At 36.4% G+C, this 21,834-nt stretch overlaps 1 protein-coding gene across 1 annotated transcript in view; it reads left to right on the top strand.

The window, feature by feature from the left end:
- The first annotated feature begins 11,840 nt into the window (after positions 1–11,840).
- The window catches only part of hs3st1l2 (heparan sulfate (glucosamine) 3-O-sulfotransferase 1-like 2), a 53,506-nt gene continuing 43,512 nt past the window's right edge, over positions 11,841–21,834 (top strand). The window contains exon 1 of the mRNA XM_059336911.1: positions 11,841–12,404. The gene's annotated coding sequence lies outside the window, so the exon portion shown is untranslated. The remainder of the gene's footprint in view (positions 12,405–21,834) is intronic.

The following is a 21,834-nucleotide window of genomic DNA, read 5'->3' on the forward strand; positions in this document are numbered from 1 at the left end:
GGCAATAATGTAAGTTAGCACAACAAAGGAAGCCAGTTGTCTGCTCAAAAACAAGTTGGTGAGTTGTTGTTACTTATGTCTTTAAGTTGGGGTTCACAACAAGGGACAATAGTTCTGATAACTCTTATTTCTTTGTTGGGAAATGCGGTCATTAGCGAAAGCTAGCGGCTAACTGATGCTAGCGGCTAACTGACGCTAGCGGCTAACTGATGCTAGCGGCGCTGCTTGTTACAGCTACAAGAGTAGCCATTAGCGTATCAATGCTAACTCAAAATTGTGGTCACAACATTAGCTGACATTTCATAGCGGCGTTACAATCGTGCCAGAGAAATTCAGAGTTGAGCAAACTCAAAAACAAAACTTAAAATATTTAGTTTAATTGTCCAACTTAGAATTTTATCGGAGTTTGTTGCCTTGAAATTTTTAGTTCACCCAACTTTTCATCAAAGTGTTATAAACTATTTGCAGTGATACAAAATTAAACTCTACGTGTCTGCTTGTGGGCTAGAAACTAGAAAACAAAGTAATCCTACACTTTTAGTGACACAAGTGCTAAATTAAACGACACATAACAGACTAAATGTTGAAGATGAAGTGACTGTTTTCCACGTATTTCCGACCTACTCGGGCTGCTTGGATCCTACACGAATTCCCGAGTCGGAAACCCGAGTTCAAGGGCCGTTCTATTGCACTTTTCCGACTCTTTCAGAATCTTTCTGAGTTCCGAGTGCAATCGAACGCAGCATTAATGTCTCATGAAATCTGTTATAAGATTTTAATACATTGGGGCTGCCTTACTTGTACAAGTAGAAGTCCTGCATTCAAAACTTACTAAAGTACAAAAATATCAGCATGATCAGCAAAATGTGTTATTTCTTTAAATCAGGGATGGGCAACAGGAGGCCTGGGGGCCACATACGGCCCTCACCCTCACTTGAAGTGGCCCTCAGTACAACTACATGCATTTGAGCATGAAATCTTAAAAGTGCAGTGTAAAAATGCACAAAATGACTTCTTGCAATTAATGTTGGTCTGCTGTTCTTGCACTAAGAAAAAAAAGAAATCACATTTTTTTTTTCATACTTAACATAACTTTCAGTGAAGTTTACTGTAAAAAAAAAAAAAAAGACTCATTGTTTTGTTGTGATAGGTGATTTTTCAACTGTAAAATATCTTTAACACAGCTCCTCCGAAACCAAATTTGAGGAATCTTGCCAAAAACATTTCCCTCGTTAACAAATACCAGAATAAAATAACATCTTATTCTCAAGTACCAGCTATCAGAATCAGTTTTGAAAATCTACAGTCAGTCAGGCTCTTAAAAAACAGGTTTGCATTGGTGAAGAAGTGACAAAAAACTGCTGTAAATGATCTATCGCAGGGGTCTCAAACTCAAATTACCTGGGGTCCGCTGGAGGCAGTATCAAAATGACCAAAAACAGACAGAAAATTCCAAAAAAAGACACAAAATGACTGAAAAAAGACACAAAATAACAAAAAAAGACACAAAATGACCAAAAAAAAAAGACACAGAATTACCAAAAAAGACACACAATTATTTAAAAAAGACACAAAATGACCCCAAAAAAAGGACGTAAAATAAATACAGACACAAAATTACTAAAAAAAGTAATTAAAGGGACCTTCCACACACAACACGGTAAAGTGCCATTCATATAAAACTCACATTAAACTTTCATATCAAGGTGGGGGCCACAAAATATCGTCACAAGGGCCATAATTGGCCCGCGGGCCACGAGTTTGAGACCCCTGATCTATCGGAAAGCAAAAGAAATCTTCCTTTGTGGTTATTTTTTAAAATTTGCTTCAAACCTTTTGTTTTCCTATTTATACTGTTCAACATGCATTTGAGCATGAAATATGTTAAGTTGCTGCACTGTAAACATGTTTAAAATTGCAGTTTCATCATATCTGGTTAAGTGCACGCTCCTATATGTGTTTTTATTTTATGTGTACATAAAATGGAAGTACTCAAGTAAAGTACACATACCTCAAAATTGTACTTAAGTACAGTACTTGAGTAAAAGTACTTAGTTAGTGTAATCAGGATATGTGAAGATAAATAACAAGAGGGGATTTTCCATTAAAGTTAAGCACATGTGGCCTCAGATAGATAGTAGAAATGTACCAGTTGTTGTTGTTGATGTTGTTGTTTGCACTAATTTCTACAGTCATGCTTCATTCAGAAAACAATCTACAGGAACAAAAACTGTTTGTGAAGCAAAAGCCTAATAATGATGACAATGAAATGGTAGTTTTCTTATCTTACAGGACAAAATGCTGTGAAGTAAAACAAGCAAAACAATCCTATTAACAAGCACAATAAAGGAAACAAAGGGACACTGTGTTATCATTACAACATAAAGCTACATACCAATCCTGTTATTATTATTATTATTATTATTATTTATTATTTTTATAGACATAAGCCCCCTCGGTCCAAAGTAAAACATCAAACTGATACAGACAAGGAGCTTTTCTCTAACTCTCTAAGTCAGGGGCCGGACCAAAACTCTAAACTAAATTCTGCTCAATATTAATTAAATCACTTTAGAAAATACAGTAAATTATCTGGATTTGAGCTGCTACTGATAAGAATACATGTTATGATAAGACTGTTAATGTGGAGTAAATCAAATATAGCAGTAAAAAGTAGTAAATAATCCAATCACTATATCACTTTAACATTTATTTTAAACACAACTGTAAATGACCTTTAGCAAGGTTCCTATTGGTGTTTTTGTGTTATATAGCTTGTTTTTCATGTTTGTACATTTTCTAGGTGTTTTACAATGTTGTGATGCTTTTATTTTGAAAAGGTGCCGTCCAGCGTGAAACGGGTGCTTTTATTTTGAAAAGGTAGTGACAGGATGTAACAGGTGGAACTGTCAAATGAAAAACGAACGGTAAATAATAACGAGTGAGTCGTAATTCATATAAAGTTGATATAAAGTATTTAAAAGGCTTCTATAGTGGCTGACTGACAGTAAATAAATCTAGTGAATTATCAGTTACTAAACATCCATTCCAACCACAAAAACTATATAGAGCATGTTTGTTATGCAGTAAAGCAGTAATTTATTAACTTTATTCAAAAAGCAACACATGTTTTAAGGTACCTAACATAAGGCATAGGTAAACCGCCTTCAAAATAAAAGCACTGCAGTTGTATTCATTTCTAATTTCTGGGTAACCTCATGCGGGCTGGACAAGGACAGCCAGTTGCAACTAAAAAACGAAGCAGCAATTTATTTTTCATTATATGTGTTTTTTTATGTATGTTTTATGTGTTTTTGTGTGTTTTTATGTGTGTTTTTTGTCATTTTTTTTGAAAAAAAAAAAAAAAAAAAGGATGTGTTTTCGGTGTGTTTTTGTGTGTTTTTATGTGTGTGTTTTTTGTTTGTTTTTGTGTGTGTTTTATTTGTGTTTTTGTATTTTTTTGGGTGGTTTTTAAAAAAAAAAACAGTATGTGTTTTTTGTGTGTTTTATGTGTTTTTAGTGTGTTTTTATGTGTGTTTTTTGTTTGTTTTTGTGTGTGTTTTATTTGTGTATTGTAATTTTTTGGGTGGTTTTTGTAAAAAAAAAAAAAAGTATGTGTTTTTGTGTGTTTTTGGTGTGTTTTTATGTGTGTTTTTTGTTTGTTTTTGTGTGTGTTTTATTTGTGTTTTTGTAATTTTTTGGGTGGTTTTTGTAAAAAATAAAAAAAGTATGTGTTTTTATGTCTTTGTGTATTTTATGTGTTTTTCGTGTGTGTTTTTTTGTAATTTTTTGGGTGTTTTTTGTAAAAAAAAAAAAAAAAAAAGTATGTGTTTTTAGTGTGTTTTAAGTGTGTTTTTATGTGGGGTTTTTGTAATTTTTTGTTTGTTTTTGTGTGTGTTTTATGTGGGGTTTTTGTAATTTTTTGTTTGTTTTTGTGTGTGTTTTATGTGTGTTTTTATGTGGGGGTTTTGTAATTTTGTGAAAGCATCTGCAGATTTCATGCTTCATTCAAAAAACAATCTACAGGAACAAAAACTGTTTGTGAAGCAAAAGCCTAATAATGATGATAATGAAATTGTGGTTTTCTTATCTTACAGGACAAAATGCTGTGGTGTAAAATAAGCAAAACAATCCTATTAACAAGCACAATAATAGGGACACTCAGCAGAAGAGAAACATCTGAACAATTCCAGCTCTTCACTTTGTTTGTAGGAAAACATCTGCAGATTTCATGTTACTTCTTCTCACAATTGCATGTTGTTTTGTCTTTTGCAGCACAGTTTTGGAGGCTGTTTCAGCAGGTTTCCTCCCAGTCTGTGTCGGGTTATGTAGAGTAGTAGTTCTCAACCTTTTTGAGTCTCGACCTCCAATCTAACATCATGTTGTCTCACTGAACAGAATCTCACAGTTCAGATCAGACAAACTCAGTTGATACGTCGAATTTTGGACAAATAATGAAGCAGACAACAACTAAAACATCTCCCTGTCTGTGCATTTATATATATATTTTTATATTTTATTGTTACTTTTAATCTAAGTCCTTTGCTATCAGTTTAAAGGTCCATTCTGACCTCCTGAGTGTGTAACAGTCAGCTTCAAGCCAGAGACTCCTTGGAAAGAAATAACTTGATGCTTTGGGATTTGTCAGAAAATGTCACAAAATGATAAAACTAAGACACAAAATGACCAAAAAAAGAAACAAAATTGCCAAAAAAGACACAAATCAACCACAAAATGATAAAAAAGAAAGACACAAAATGACAAAAAAAAGACACAAAATGATAAAGGAAAGACACAAAATGACCAAAAAAGAAACATAATGACAAGAAAAGACACAAATTGACCACAAAATGATAAAAGAAAGACACAAAATGACAAAAAAAGACACAAAATGACCCCAAAAAGACACAAAATGACCAAAAAGAAACAAAATGACCAAAAAAGACACAAAAAGACACAAAATGACCCCAAAAAGAAACAAAATGACGAAAAAAGAAACAAAATGACCAAAAAAGACACAAATTGACCACAAAATGATAAAAGAAAGACACAAAATGACCAAAAAAGACACAAAATGACCAAAAAAAGACACAACATTACCAAAAAAGACACAAATTGACCACAAAATGACCAAAAAAGACACAAAATGATAAAAGAAAGACACAAAATGACCAAAAAAGGCACAAAATGACCAAAAAAGACACAAAATGACCAAAAAAGACACACATTGGCCACAAAGTGATTAAAGAAAGGCACAAAATGACCAAAAAAGACACACATTGGCCACAAAGTGATAAAAGAAAGGCACAAAATGACCAAAAAAGACACAAATTGGCCACAAAGTGATAAAGGAAAGACACAAAATGACCAAAAAAAGACACAAAATGGCCCAAAAAAGAAACAAAATGACCAAAAAAGACACAAATTGACCACAAAATGACCAAAAAAGACACAAAATGATAAAAGAAAGACACAAAATGACCAAAAAAGGCACAAAATGACCAAAAAAGACACAAAATGACCAAAAAAGACACACATTGGCCACAAAGTGATAAAAGAAAGGCACAAAATGACCAAAAAAGACACAAAATGACCAAAAAAGACACAAATTGGCCACAAAGTGATAAAGGAAAGACACAAAATGACCAAAAAAAGACACAAAACGACAAAAACAACAACACAAAAAGACATGAAATGACCAAAAAGACTAAAACACATGAACACATGAACACTTTAACACAGTGGAGACAGAGCTGACTTCCAAAATGATTTGGCGACCCCCAGAAATCATCTCGCGGCCCCAATTGGGGTCGGGACCCCAAGGTTGAGAATAGCTGCTGTATCTCCCAGAGACGCAGAGTCAGAGTCCCAGCTCTGTAGTGTGTGTGTGTGTGTGTGTGGGGGGGGCTGCTTCCTGTCCTGCATTATTAATACCTGATGTTCACAGTTGACCTGCCGCTCACACACTTCCTCATGAATGGAGGAGTGTGTGTGTGTTTGTGTGTGTGTGTTTTGCAGAGAGACACAGAATTAAAGTGGAGTTATAGCATCAGGATCCAGCTCGTTGCCTGAAATGTCTCCTTTTTGGAAGCAAATTGCCCAGAAACGGTCTAATCCTTATCAGAGTCTCATTGGCTGCTGTGTGAGCTGCTAATAGCTGTTAGTTCTGTATGACAAGCTTTTCCAATTTGTTCTCCATAATCTGCCTTAGTTCAGCTAGAATTGACGCTTCATTACTTCCTTAAATGAGACCGGTTTTATCCAAATACTCAGCCTTTGGAAAAACAGGAATGTAATATAGATAATTTGCCCTGAAAAGAAGTAGACGGAGCGGAGCGATCCGTCACAAAGCCCTGTGAGAAAACTTCTCTGACAACCATATAATGAGGATCTCCCACCATTTTATTGTGTCTTTATCTCCTCTCTTTAAACTGGGAGGGTTGAAAAGGAGGAGAGAAGAGAAGAAATAAGGGGCTGCAGGTTCGGAGCAAATTACCCATGCTTATTTATTCAGAGATGTGGCCTCATAGAGCAGCCGGCCCCCGGGGTCTTCTCTCCTCGGGCCCCGCCAGCCAGCGCCAAATCACTTTGCTGCTTGGAAGGAGAGAAAAATGGCTCGGAATAAAAAGGGGAGACGGGAGAGAAAAGGTTGTGTTTTCCCAGAAGTTGTAAAAGAGACAGATAAGAGGAGGGAGATTACAGGTTGGGGTCGTGGGGAGGGGGAACTTTGAACGTTTTTTTTTTAAATTAAAGTGTGTTTCCTTCCTTCTGCTGTCATGCACATGTGTGTGTATATATATATATATATATATATATATATTTATAGAAAGAAGCAGTTTCCATGTAAAAAAAACAACTCCTGATGAAATCAAAGCCCAATTGGTTACAGTGTCTTTTTGCCAATTTGTGTCTTTTTTGGTCATTTTGTGTCTGTTGTTGTGTCTTTTTTAGTTATTTTGTGTCTTCTGTGTTTTTTTTTTTTGTTATTCTGTCTTCTCATTTTGTGTCTTTTTGTGTCTTTTTGTGTCTTTTTTGGTCATTTTGTGTCCGTTGTTGTGTCTTTTTTTGGTCATTTTTTGTCTTTTTTGTCATTTTGTGTCTTTTTTGTCATTTTGTGTCTGTTGTTGTGTCTATTTTAGTTATTTTGTGTCTTTTTTTTGTTATTTTGTGTCTTCTGCTGGGTTTTTTTTGTTATTCTGTCTTCTCATTTTGTGTCTTTTTGTGTATTTTTGTGTCTTTTTTGGTCATTTTGTATTTTTTTATGGTCTTTTTGTGTCTGTTGTTGTGTCTTTTTTGTCATTTTGTGTCTGATGTTGTGTCTTTTTAAGTCATTTTGTGTCTTTTTTGTGTCTTTTTTGGTCATTTTGTATTTTTTTATGGTCTTTTTGTGTCTGTTGTTGTGTCTTTTTTAGTCATTTTGTGTCTTTTTTGTGTCTTTTTTGGTCATTTTGTGTCGTTGTTGTGTCTATTTTAGTTATTTTGTGTCTTTTTTGGTCATTTTTTGTCATTTTGTGTCTTCTGCTGTTTTTTTTTGTTATTCTGTCTTCTCATTTTGTGTCTTTTTGTGTATTTTTGTGTCTTTTTTTGGTCATTTTGTATTTTTTTATGGTCATTTTGTGTCTGTTGTTGTGTCTTTTTTAGTCATTTTGTGTCTTTTTTGGTCGTTTTGTGTCTGTTGTGTCTATTTTAGTTATTTTGTCTTTTTTGGTCATTTTTTGTCATTTTGTGTCTTCTGCTGGGTTTTTTTGTTATTCTGTCTTCTCATTTTGTGTCTTTTTTGTTTATTTTTGTGTCTTTTTTAGTCATTTTGTGTTTTTTTGGTCATTTGTGTCTTTTTTGTGTCTTTTTTAGTTATTTTGTGTCTTTTTTTGTCATTTTGTGACTTTTTTGGTCATTTTGTGTGTGTGGGGGGAGAGAGACAGGAAGGAGATGAAGACCTGAACACAAAGGGAAGATGACAGAAGGGAGAGGGAAATAGTTTGTGTTTTTTTTTTTTGGATGGGGGGAGCGATCAGAGTTAACTGGAGCCTCAGAGGGAGGGAAAGGAGAGGCTGGGGGAGGGCTGGAGCGATGGAAACTAACAGGGGAGGAGGCGAGGAGGAGGCGAGGAGCGTCGGAGCGTCTCCCAGGGGTCTCGGAGGGAGAGGAAGATGGCTCGGCGAGTGTGCCCCCCGCAGAGAAACTCAACAGGGGGTCAGCTGTTTTGTTTCGGAGAGAAGAAATAAAAAAAGAAAGAGAGAAAACCTCCTTGATAGCAACATGGTGATAGAGAGGCTCGTCCTCCATCTTTCAGCTGCTGGAGCAGCTTTGTTCAGACTAGTGGGGCGGGGGGCTTTTTAAAAAAAAGATTTTTTTTTTAATTCAGTTACTCATCTCCCACCCCCACAGTCACACTCACACCCTGCCCACCTACACACACAAGTTTAACACACAAATATGAAAATATGCTCTCTGTAAGTATGACGCAGGGACGTTTTCTCCTTGTTTTTGCTCCGTTTTTACTCCGACGCATCAGAGTTTAAATTAAAGTGTGTTTCCTTCCTTCTGCTGTCACGCACATGTATATTTATATTTTAAAAAAGCAGTTTTCTGTGGATCTATTGATGAAATCAAAGCCCACTTGGTTGTCATTTTTTGTCTTTTTTTTGTGTATTTTTGTGTCTTTTTTGGTCATTTTGTGTCTGTTCTTGTGTCTTTTTTTAGTTATTTTGTGTCTTTTTTGTCATTTTGTGTCTTCTGCGGGTGTTTTTTTGGTTATTCTGTCTTCTCATTTTGTGTCTTTTTTGTGTATTTTTGTGTCACAACAGACAGTAGAACTTTCGTATCAATCATTAGCTTTCTCCCACTTTAACCCTTAATAGGACACTCATTGAAATACTTGAATTCCAAATTCCAACCCTAGAGAATATTGGAGGATATTACATACTGCCAGAATGTGTAAAAAAAAAAAAAAACATACAGACCTGGGGGAGGGGGGTCATATTTTGAAAAAAAAAGTTGACGAGATTAAAGTGGCAAATCTACAAGAAAAAAATATGCAGATTTATGAGATTTAAAGTGGTGAATCTGCAAGAAAAAAGTTGATTTTCATCCCACTTTTTTCTCGTAAATCTGCTACTTTTTTCGCGCAGATTTGCCACTTTAAATCTCTTAAATCTACAACTTTTTTTCTTGTAGATTTGCCACTTTAATCTAGTAAATTTGCAACTTTTTTGCCCTAATATGCCGTCATAGTCAAGTCAAGACAGAAGAGGTCGTGTGTCAGTACCACAAATTACGACACGTAAATATTTTTCCTGCATGAGTGCTCAAGCATGTATTGAAGGTTTTTTTTTTAAATAATTTAATAAATTACGTTTATAATTTTCAGGGACAAATAAATACATCTAGAATATGAACAATATAGTTTTACCAAAATAAAAAATGTACAGTATATGTGTGCAACAGGATCAAAGCTACAAAATAATGATCAGATCATTTTATTAGATTTAACGTCAACGATGGAGCAGCACAGGGGCTCCACAAGGCACTGTTCTGGCTCCACTCCTGTTTACACTGTACACAGCGGACTTGACATACAAATCTTGAGTCCTGCCACATCCAGAAGTACTCCGACGACACTGCTATTGTGGCGTGTATCAGGAACGGACAGGAATCTGAATATAGGGATCTGACACCAGTATAGAGCGTTTGTACAGGCAGCAAAATATGACCCATAATTACGTTTCAGACTGTCCTCCACCGATATCCTGCCGACGTAGAAGTAATGATGATGCAGAGTTTAAAAGACGGATGTCACACTGGGGTGGGAGGGTCGAACAAACGATGGACTTTTACCTGAGGAGGTTCGTGTCCCGTGTGAAAGTAACTTTTTACGTAACTTACTGTAGTCACGTCATCCTCGTAACTACTTCACTTCCAGCCTTTATTTACTCTTTTAACTGTCTTTTATTGAATCAGAGTCAGAATCAGAAGCCTTTACTGTCATTGCACAGGCTAGTACAACAAAATTTGCCATCAACCCGTCCAAAAACGTATAAAAACACACAAACAATATGACAGAGGTGGACAGGACAGGAAGACAGATGAAGAGAAAGAAATACAGCACAACATGAGGGGAGGAAAGGAGGAAAAAACAATGGAAAAAAAACTCTTTAAAACTCTCTTTAACTCTTAAAACCAGATAAATTAAAGCTGCCAGCAGTGATGAACTGGTCCGAGCAGAGTGACCTGATGATTATTTGGTTCTTACCAAGATAAAAAAAAAAACTTTAGATTTAGAAGTGTTAGATAATTGATCTTGTTTTAAGAGTTAATTTCTTATTTTAGGCGTTCAACATGCTTATTTCTAGATTTAATCATCTGAATTTAATAAATCTTGTCAAGGTAAATTATCTGTCCATGCAGCAAGATCATTTCCCTCAGATTTACTGTTTTATCTGGTTTTAATAGACACCTTTTTTGCAGTGTACAGCTTGATTCCTTCAGACACACAAACCTTTAGAAACGGAGGATAAAAGTCGACAGTATTCTTGTTAATTCTGCATCAATATAAGAGACGATAAGATAGATGAGGAGCCCCCCCCCCTCTGCTCCCTGCTCAGCCTCCTGAGGAGAAGTTTAATGTGGATCCAGAGCAGATTAGCAGCTAAAGCTAAATTCTGTAATCGCTGTGATGGGCTTAAACAGAACTGAGTGGGGGTCTGCTCAAGGTTAAACTGATTGCTGCTGTCTCTTTCCATCAGCTGTCAGTGCTCATTCAGCCACTCAGCTTTCTGTTTCTTCCTCTGCAAGGTATTGATTTGGATGGCAAATCTGGAAAAATTTCTTTTATTTTTGTCTTTAATTGAGTGCTTGAAATCTGTTTTTTTTGTCTTAACTTTCTTTTTTTCCCAACTCTTTTTATTGATTTTAGGTAGCTACAGGAAACTTAACTGTGTTTTTTGAACATTTTGAACATAAAACAAAATAAAAAGTAGACAGATGTAGGAGATTTATATAAATTAAAAAAAAACACAACCCGTGTGGATTGCTGGTGTGTTTTGCACTTCAGGACCACCGTAAGAGAGAGAGAGAGAGAATTTTTTTTAAATTTTCAAAACCTCTTTATTTGCTTAACGCAATTTGTAAATACAATCACATTGCATTCTCCAAAACGAAAAAAATAAATAAATAAAAAGAAGAAATTAAACAACAACAACAACAACCAAAAAATATATAATTTAACTCAAAACAAGTCCAAAAATCAGCTCATTCTCTACAACAGAACATGAAACGAGAGAGAGAGAAAAGAGAGAGAGATTTTTTGATTTTGCAAAAAACAATTTTTCTACATATTCTTTCATAACTTTTTACTAGATATGTTAAAAGAGAGAGAGAGAGAGAGAGATAGAAAGAAATAGAGAGAGAGAGAGAGAGAAATAGAGAGAGAGAGAGAGAGCGAGAAATAGTGAGAGAAAGAGAGAGAAATAGAGAGAGAGACAGAGAGAGAGAGAAATAGAGAGAGAGAGAAATAGAGAGAGAGAGAGAAATAGAGAGAGAGAGAAATAGAGAGAGAGAAATAGAGAGAGAGAGAGAAATAGAGAGAGAGAGAGAAATAGAGAGAGAGAGAGAGAAATAGAGAGAGAGAGAGAAATAGAGAGAGAGAGAGAAAGAGAGAGAGAGGTTTGTGTTGTTGTGTTCCAAACTTATTTATGATTCTGGGGACTCACAACAGCAAAACTGAAGAGTAAAATATGAAGAGGTGAGACAACAAAAGAGCAGGTTAAAAACTGAGGATAGACCAGGAGCAGAGGATGAAGAGGAGGAGGAGGAGGAGGAGGAAGAGGATGAAGAGGAGGAGGAGGAGTGGAAATGTTTCTGCTGCTTCAAGGTAATCAGATGAAAGAAAATAAAACACCTGATGTGAGAGGAATAAAAACGACAAGAAGGGGAGAAAAAAAAGGGAGGAAGGAGGAGAGGGAGTGGGGTGTTTCCCTGAGGCGGAGATGTGTTTGTGTGTGAACTAATCTCTCTCTCTCTCTCTCTCTCACACACACACACACACACACACACACACACACACACACACACACACACATTCCCTCCCTCTCTCCCAGTCACTCAGTCAGTTGCAACAACACGCTCAGCGAGGTCGGCAGCACAAAGCAGAGTCGCTCTCTAACCAGCTCTTCACACACACACACACACTCCACACACACACACACACACACACACACCAGCAGACACACGTCAGACACTCGACACACACCTCGTCAGTGACGCCCGGGGAGCTGAAGCAAAACTAACGAGAGGAAGGAAAGAAGGAAGGAAGGAAGGAAGGAAGGAGAGTAAGAGAGACGCCGGCAAAGAGAAGAAGTAGAAGAAGAAGAGAATTAACACATTTTGGGACAAACATCAATCAGGTAGGAGCTTTTTCTATTTTACTCTCTTTCATCCTCTCACTGCTTATCTCCTCCATGGTTGTGACACTGTGTGCATCACAGACAGTATTTACAGACTGTAACCTCCGTAGAAGAAGAGTAAAGTCCCTTTACTTCATGCTGTGCAGGGTCACTGTACAAGTTAACCTCGTCTGCCTCGTTCACTCTCTTCTGGAGGCTCGTTTGTTTTGGAGAGATTACAATAAAGATGTAGAAGAAGAAGAAGAAGAAGAGTTGCTCGTGGTGCTTTTAAGTCTCTAAGTCTTTTTTTAAGTCTTTAAGTTATTATTATTATTATAAAATCCTCTTACTAGGCTGAGGTAATATTTAGCCCACTGGCAACTTACATTTAAAAACACCTATATTATTATTATTATGATTATTATGATTATTATTATATCTGTGACAAGTTAACCTCGTCTGCCTCGTTCACTCTCTTTTGGAGGCTCGTTTGTTTTGGAGAGATTACAATAAATATGCAGAAGAAGAAGAGTTGCTCGTGGTGCTTTTAAGTCTCTAAGTCTTTTTTTAAGTCTTTAAGTTATTATTATTTTTATAAAATCCTCTTACTGGCAACTTACATTTAAAAACACCTATATTATTATTATTATTATGATTATTATTATATCTGTGGCAAGTTAACCTCGTCTGCCTCGTTCACTCTCTTTTGGAGGCTCGTTTGGTTTGGAGAGATTACAATAAAGATGCAGAAGAAGAAGAAGAAGAAGAGGAGGAGTTGCTCGTGGTGCTTTTAAGTCTCTAAGTCTTTTTTTAAGTCTTTAAGTTATTATTATTATTATAAAATCCTCTTACTAGGCTGAGGTAATATTTAGCCCACTGGCAACTTACATTTAAAAACACCTATATTATTATTATTATGATTATTATGATTATTATTATATCTGTGACAAGTTAACCTCGTCTGCCTCGTTCACTCTCTTTTGGAGGCTCGTTTGTTTTGGAGAGATTACAATAAATATGCAGAAGAAGAAGAAGAAGAAGAGTTGCTCGTGGTGCTTTTAAGTCTCTAAGTCTTTTTTTAAGTCTTTAAGTTATTATTATTTTTATAAAATCCTCTTACTGGCAACTTACATTTAAAAACACCTATATTATTATTATTATTATGATTATTATTATATCTGTGGCAAGTTAACCTCGTCTGCCTCGTTCACTCTCTTTTGGAGGCTCGTTTGGTTTGGAGAGATTACAATAAAGATGCAGAAGAAGAAGAAGAAGAAGAGGAGGAGTTGCTCGTGGTGCTTTTAAGTCTCTAAGTCTTTTTTAAGTCTTTAAGTTAATATTATTATTATTATAAAATCCTCTTACTAGGCTGAGGTAATATTTAGCCCACTGGCAACTTACATTTAAAAACACCTATATTATTATTATGATTGTTATTATTATTATATCTGTGGCAAGTTAACCTCGTCTGCCTCGTTCACTCTCTTTTGGAGGCTCGTTTGGTTTGGAGAGATTACAATAAAGATGCAGAAGAAGAAGAGGAGGAGTTGCTCGTGGTGCTTTTAAGTCCCATGCATGAGGAAATTCATTCATCTGTGTAGATGAAGTTGAGGTTGAGGTCTTGTTTTTGTGCATGAGCATCAAAGCAACAACAAAAAAATTCATTTAATGACTTATTATACTGTTATAAAAAAGTCTAATCACTTTAAATTTACCATGTTTTTTACGTTACATCTCCACCTGAAAAGTAACTGAAGCTGCCAGTTAAATCTAGTGGAGTAAAACGTAAATATTCATTACCAAAGTTTTATGGGATTGTTTCCGAGGTGGGGGTGTTATGATAAAAGCGCTATATTAATCTGTTTATAAAATCCTCTTACTAGGCTGAGGTAATATTTAGCCCACTGGCAACTTACATTTAAAAACACCTATGTTATTATTATTATTATTATTATGATTATTATTATATCTGTGGCAAGTTAACCTCGTCTACCTCATTCACGCTCGTTTGTTTTGGAGAGATTACAGTAAAGATGCAGAAGAAGAAGAAGAAGAAGAGTTGCTTTTAAGTCCCATCCCAATTTTTTTTCCAAAAAACACATAAAAACACACAAAAAACATTTTACACAAAAGATTGCATTAAAAATGCATTGAAATGCTGAATGCACACTGCAAAATAAGAAAAAAATCTCTTAAAAACTTCAGTAAAATCGTGTTAGACTTGGTCGAGGTGGTTTTAATCTTTGCTGAAAAAGAGTTGATGCGATAATGGAGGTAATATTTAGCCCACTGGCAACTTACAATTAAAAACACCTATATTATTATTATGATTATTATTATATCTGTGGCAAGTTAACCTCGTCTACCTCATTCACTCTCTTTTGGAGGCTCGTTTGTTTTGGAGAGATTACAATAAAGATGCAGAAGAAGAAGAAGAAGAGTTGCTCGTGGTGCTTTTAAGTCCCATGCATGAGGAAATGTGAGGTTCATTCATCTGTGCAGATGAAGTTGAGGAGGTTGAGGTCTTGTTTTTGTGCATGAGCATCCAAGCGTACGCTGGGTGTATGCATATAAAAAAAAAAAAAAATCAGAGACGGAGTGAGATATGAGGGAAGTGAGAGCAGGAGGAAAACGCTTCAGGAGGAAGTTTTGAAATCTAAGAAAAGAGAGTCTCAAAGAGCGCTTTGGACTCGTCACACTGCTCGCTGAGGTTTAAAACTAACACAAGCACTTCTTTACTGTCAGCGAAGCCGGAAATCAGAATACATTACTCTAAAAAAGCACCACTGTCTTGGAAAGAAGGCTCAAGTTCAGCTTATATGGAGCTTATTCTGTATATAGTTTGCAGATAATTCTAACTAAGTGACTTTATTGGTGATTTTTACCATATTTTATCTGTTTGTTTCATCCACCTGGGCTGCATTTTCCCTCTCACCTTAACATTTGTTTGAATTCAAGTTAAAAGCCCCTGAGTCGTGGTTGTGACTCTTGTCTGTTAGCGGTTAGCTTTCAGCTCAAACCACGAAGCTTTTTTAAATCTTTACCAGGTGATGTTCAAGACCAAACTGTAACCGAACCATAACCTCTCTGCGTCGCATTATAAAACTGATGAAACAGTGGTTTGTAACTTTCAGTGAAGCTGGGAATCAGAATAAATTACTTTTGCATCTCTAAAAAAAACCCACTGTTCTACTAATATGGAGGTAAAAGCTGATTCTACTGATAGTTTGCAGATAAATCTTATTATTTCTCTTTATTGGTGATAATTAACATATTTTATGTGTTTGTTTTATCCACTTGGGCTGCATTTTTACTGCTGTTTACGGCTGTTGTCAGCGGGGTTGGAGTCAGTAACAATGATTGTTCCCCAACCCTAACCATGTAGCTGGTAGTCTCCTAACCTTAACTAAACCTGAACATTGTTTCAGCCCAAACTAAGATGCTTTTTAAAATCTTTACCAAGTGGTGTTCAAGGAAAGCTGGGAATCAGAATAAATTACTTTTGCATCTCTAAAAAACCTCACTGTTCTACTAATATTGAGGTAAAAGCTTATTCTACTGATAGTTTGCAGATAAGTCTTATTATTTGTCTTTATTGGTGATAATTAACATATTTTATGTGTTTGTTTTATCCACTTGGGCTGCATTTTTTACGTCTCACTTAAACATCTGTTTGAATTCAGGTTGAAAAGCCAGTTGAGTGGCTTTGTGATTGTGACTCTTGCACGTAAGCGAAAATCAGGAGTTTAATGACGTTATAGTCGAGCCACAAAGTCCACAGAGGGAGGAAGACCAGCAACAATGATTGTTCCCCAACCCTAACCATGTAGCTGGTAGTCTCCTAACCTTAACGAAACCTAAACGTTGTTTCAGCCCAAACTAAGAGGCTTTTATAAATCTTTACCAAGTGGTGTTGAAGACCAAACTATAACCGAACCATAACCTCTCTGTGTCGCATCATAAAACTGATGTAACAGTGATTTGTAAGTTTTAGTGAAGCTGGGAATCAGAATAAATTACTTTTGAATCTCTATCTTTAGAAAGAAGGTCAAAGTTTGTCCTATATGGAGCTCAAAGCGTATTCTTCTTATAGTTTGCGGATAGGTTAATGAGATTAAGTGTCTTTATAGGTAATAATTACCATATTTTATGTGTGTTTTATCCACCTGGGCTGCAGTTTCAAGTTGAAAAGCCTTGGTTGCCCGTTAGTGAAGTCGGGAGTTTGATGACAGCATTGGCTTCTTATTACAATGATTGTTCCCAAATCATAACCATGTGGTTTTTATTGCAACAATGAAGCTGGTAGTCTCCTAACCTGAATGAAATACATGTTTCAGCCCAAACCAGGAGGCTTTTTAAATGGCTAAAACGTAACCAAACCATGACTACGGCGTAGTCGCATCATTAATCCGATTGAACGGTAATTTGTAGCGTTTTTGTAAAAGGCAGATCAGAACATTCAGGCTGTTCTCATCCACTGTTTGTAGGTGACCAACAAAAAATAATGCACTGAAATTTGTAGGAAAGCCATGTTATTGTGAGCCAGGAGGAGCTGTTTATTTGCCGTCAGGTGCTGCCCTCTAGTGGCCGTAGTAAATATGACGGGCGTGAAGCAGTTGCAGAGATCACTGTGAGGATTCGGAAGCTACTGTCGTAGATACAAACACAGATTAAAATCCTTTTAAGGAGGGTGTTAGGAGGACAAACAAACCCCTGGAGACCACTGATCGTGTCCCGTTTGAAAAACTAAAAGTCAACTTGCAGACATGACTATGTCACCTTCTACATCACCTACGTGATCTACGCAACCACGCCCAGAAGTTTGAGTACAAAAGTAGTCATTTAAATCTAAACCCTGTTCTCTTTTTGCAAACCTTAAAGGAACACTCCACCGTTTTTTCATATTAAAACATGTTATTCGGGTAAGTAAGACGAGTTGATACAGACCTCTTGCGTCTCAATGCGTGCACTCAATCGCCCTGGCGCGCGGAGCTGCTTGGCTAGCACTTAGCTTAGCCCAGTTCATTCATTACGGTCCAAACAGATGGACAGTTAGAAGCGACCAAACTCCTCCACGTTTTCCCTATTTAAATACAGCTACACGAGTAGTTAAACGACCAAGTATGGCGACACAAAAGCACTTTGACTCGGCGCAGTAATATCATCACTCCTGAAAAATCTTCTCCCCTCAGGAGTGATGATATTACTGCGCCAAGTCGAAGTGCTCCCAAGTGCTATTCCGCCATACATTATAGTTCTCCTTTTTATCCGCTTCGAAAAGCGCCACGTTTTATTTTGTGTCGCCATACTTGGTCGTTCAACTACTCGTGTAGCTGTATTTAAATAGGGAAAACGTGGAGGAGTTTGGTCGCTTCTAACTGTCCATCTGTTTGGATCCTAATGAATGAACTGGGCTAAGCTAAGTGCTAGCCAAGTGGCGCCGCGCGCCAGGGCGATTGAGTGCACGCATTGAGACGCAAGAGGTCTGTATCAACTCGTCTTACTTGACCGAATAACATGTTTTAATATGAAAAAACGGTGGAGTGTTCCTTTAACCACTTTGTTTTGTTGCTTAAACCTCACCAAGCAGTTCTCAACGTCACAACGTTTTTGATGTGTTTAAATTGTCCGATCGTCCAATAAGATCTCCAGCCTAAATGACAGAATAGGTCAATACCACCCAAAACGACCCACAGGAATGTTTTGCGGGACAGAATAATGTAGCGAAGCTTTCTAAAAATAGTGCACATGTCATTATACATGCATGTGATGTTCGCTTTTGTAAGGCTGCATTTTCGCTAAATTTAGCTACAAAACCACTGATTTGGGTTTAGTGCAAAAAAGTCCCTGGTTAGGCGTTATAAGATAAAAATAAGAAGTAAATAAATCTATCTAAATGCTGGAAGTGCCACCGTTCGGTACAATATTCCCTTTATTTTATTGATTTAGAGACTCCGGAGGTGACGTGTTGTTGTATCGTTGAGTACTACGTCACATCCTGCTTAGTGTTCTAGCCAATCAGCAACCAGGCTTTTTTCAGGGGAGAAAAACAGCCCTGCTCTTCTACTGGGACGAAAAAAAAGTCCCGACAGAAGCCCACTCTGGACGGCTCGTATTCAAAATAGGGGCGTTTCGGTGAGTGAGACCTGATTCATTCCAGGTATTGCCCGGTAGTGGAAACAGCCCTTATATTAGTAGTTAATGTAAATTTTTCCCAAAATTTTGATAGAATGCTAGCCAATAGCTGTGTGGGATTCAGTGACGCTAGCTACGAAGGAGAGGTGACGACCGGAGGAGACATAGTTACGTTAAAACATGATGCACAAAATGTGAGGTACGGAAGTTCAGTGATGTTTAAATCACATTGAAGCCTGGAAAGAGGATACGTCGTTTTGTAGTATTTGTATGAGCTCTCAAATACTTTTTGAATTTCATTTCCATCTGCTACAGAGGCTGAAAAATCTATTATTTAGTAGGAAGAGTTGACACTTCTGTTGAATTTACAGAAAAACTTCAGGTTTTAGGGGCTTATTTTAAAATCGCCCAGAGGTTTTACGGGCGTTTTAGGCGTCAATGGGTTAAATCACGCTGTGTATTTTTTGCGTTTACATGGGACACAAACCCGGTTCATGCAAAACCGTTCCTGAGAATATCTTGGCTGAAAAACAGAGACAAACAACTTAATTGAGCGTGTCATTCGGAGGTCATGCCTTTGATTTTCTTGTGACGTTTTGTTGTGTTTGCCTTAACGCAGGGGTCTCAAACTCAAATTACCTGGGGGCCACTGGGCGCAGTATCAAAATGACCAAAAAAAGACACAAAATTACAACAACAAAAAAGACACAAAATGACAGAAAAAAACCCTAAAATGCTTAAAAAAGACACAAAATGACCAAAAAATACACAAAATTTCTAAAAGACACAAAATGACTAAAAAAGACACAAAATGACACACAAAAGACACAAAATGACACACAAAAGACACAAAATGATCAAAAAAGACACAAAATAACAGAAAAAATTACTTAAAAAGAAATTTTAAAAAAAGCAAAAACACACAAAATTATTTTTAAAAAGACACAAAATTACACAGAATTAGCAAAAAGACACAGAATTACTAAAAAAAGACACAAAATTACCAAAAAAGACACAAAATGACACACCAAAGACACAAAATAACAGAAAAAAATACTAAAAAAAAACACCAAATGACCAAAAAAAGACACAGAATTACCAAAAAAGACACAAAATGACCAAAAAAAGACACAGAATTACCAAAAAAGACACAAAATGACCAAAAAAAGACACAGAATTATTAAAAAAGACACAAAATTATTAAAAAAAACACAGAATTACCAAAAAAGACACAAAATGACCAAAAAAAGACACAGAATTAGCAAAAAGACACAAAATGACCAAAAAAAGACACAGAATTAGCAAAAAGACACAAAAAAATTATTAAAAAAGACACAAAATTTCCCAAAAAAGACACAGAATTACCAAAAAAGACACAAAATGACACACCAAAGACACAAAATAACAGAAAAAAATACTAAAAAAAGACACAAAATGACCAAAAAAAGACACAGAATTAGCAAAAAGACACAAAATTATTAAAAAAACACACAAAATTTCAAAAAAAAAGACACAGAATTACCAAAAAAGACACAAAACTATTTAAAAAGACACAAAACTATTTAAAAAAAGACACAAAATTACCAAAAATAGTAATAAAAAAAAAAAATAGTAATTAGACCTTCCACACACAACACGGTAAAGTGCCATTTATATAAAACTCACATTAAACTTTCATATCAAGGAGGGGGCCACAAAATATCATCACGAGGGCCACAATTGGCCCGCGGGCCGCGAGTTTGAGACCCCTGCCTTAACGTCTCTCCTCTAATAATACCGTACAAACCGCAAACACATGACAGCTAAAACAAGGCGCTAATCACCAGCACTCATCGGGACACTCCCACATGACTAATTGGTTAAGTGAGTCTGCACCATGAAGAAGACAAAAACCCACTCTGGAGACAAACAGAGCGCTCAAAAGACGAAACAAGCGCAGCAGATCCAGGTCAGAGGGGCAGACGAGGCGTGTTTTGTGTTTTTGACCTTCGCTGTGTTTATACAGAGCTGATGGGAGAAGAGACGGAGAGAGCAACGGGATGAATGGAGTCATTGTCAAGTCTGTGTGTGTGTGTGTGTGTGTGTGTGCTGGTCGAGGGGAGGGGTGTGTTTTTTTTCGTGTGTCTCAAAACAAACTGTGAGTCATGTGAGAGGTTAATGTTACACCGAGATGTGGCGCGTCCTGTAAACAAAGAGATCAGGTTAAATAAATGTTTCTCAGTAATCTTCTGAATAAATGTTCAACCTTTGATCCAGGGCTTTCCCAGAAAAGTCCGCTGGCTCACAGGGGAGTCATGTGTTTCTCTTTTTTTTAAAAAGTAGAAGAAGAACTGACTGTCAGAAACCCAAAATCCAATAAAAAAATCATGCAAAATGTCTTTGGGGGGACAGTCCTTGAATGGATCATCAGTTATGAAAGATTGTGTTAGAAAAAGTATCCAGAACAATTGTGATATTTCTGTCAAAATGACTTTATTCTACATTTAAAACGTCGCCAAAAATAAACCTTTTGTAATAACCAGATCCTGTTCAAACATTAAATTCTGCTCCTCAGAGACACTGAAGACTTGATTGATTCTTTCTGAGACAAACGGTCAAATATTCACTGAAAAACATTTTGTGTCTGTTGTTGTGTCTTTATTGGTCATTTTGTGTCTTTTTTTAGTCATTTTGTGTCTTTTTTGGTCATTTTGTCTCTTTTTTCATTTTGTGTCTTCTGTGTCTTTTTTTCTAGTCATTTTGTGTCTTTTTTTGTCTTTTTCTGTCATTTTTGTGTCTTTTTTCTAGTCATTTTTGTGTCTTTTTTTAGTCATTTTGTGTCTTTTTCAGTCATTTTTGTGTCTTTTTTCTAGTCATTTTGTGTCTTTTGTGTCTTCTTTCAGTCATTTTGTGAAATAGTTCTAATAATGGCCCCATTTAGAAGAAAATAGAAGATAAAGAATCGTATGATTTGGGGGCGGGGCTACCTTTGATTGACAGGTCACTAACGAGGCGAGCCGTCATCAGGAGAGAAGCAGAACAATGCGTATCCATGGCAACGTGTCAAGTTATACAGAACGTTATATAGATATAAAAAGGCGTTATGAAGGAGCGCCGAGCCTCTTTAAACCTTTAAGTGTCTCTTTAAGAGAGAAAATCAAACATAGCTCATACATCCATTACTCCTGATAACAAATATATCTGGTGAGTTATATTACACTCCAGAAGAGTTAAAGTGCTCCACAAAGATGAGAACAAAAGAGGATCACAAACCGCCAAAGCAATTAAAAGCAAAGACGGTAAACAAGTGAATCAATTACAAAGTGATTAGAACATA

The sequence above is a fragment of the Centropristis striata genome, chromosome 7 (genome assembly GCF_030273125.1).
Source record: "Centropristis striata isolate RG_2023a ecotype Rhode Island chromosome 7, C.striata_1.0, whole genome shotgun sequence".
In the NCBI taxonomy this organism is placed as follows: domain Eukaryota; kingdom Metazoa; phylum Chordata; class Actinopteri; order Perciformes; family Serranidae; genus Centropristis; species Centropristis striata.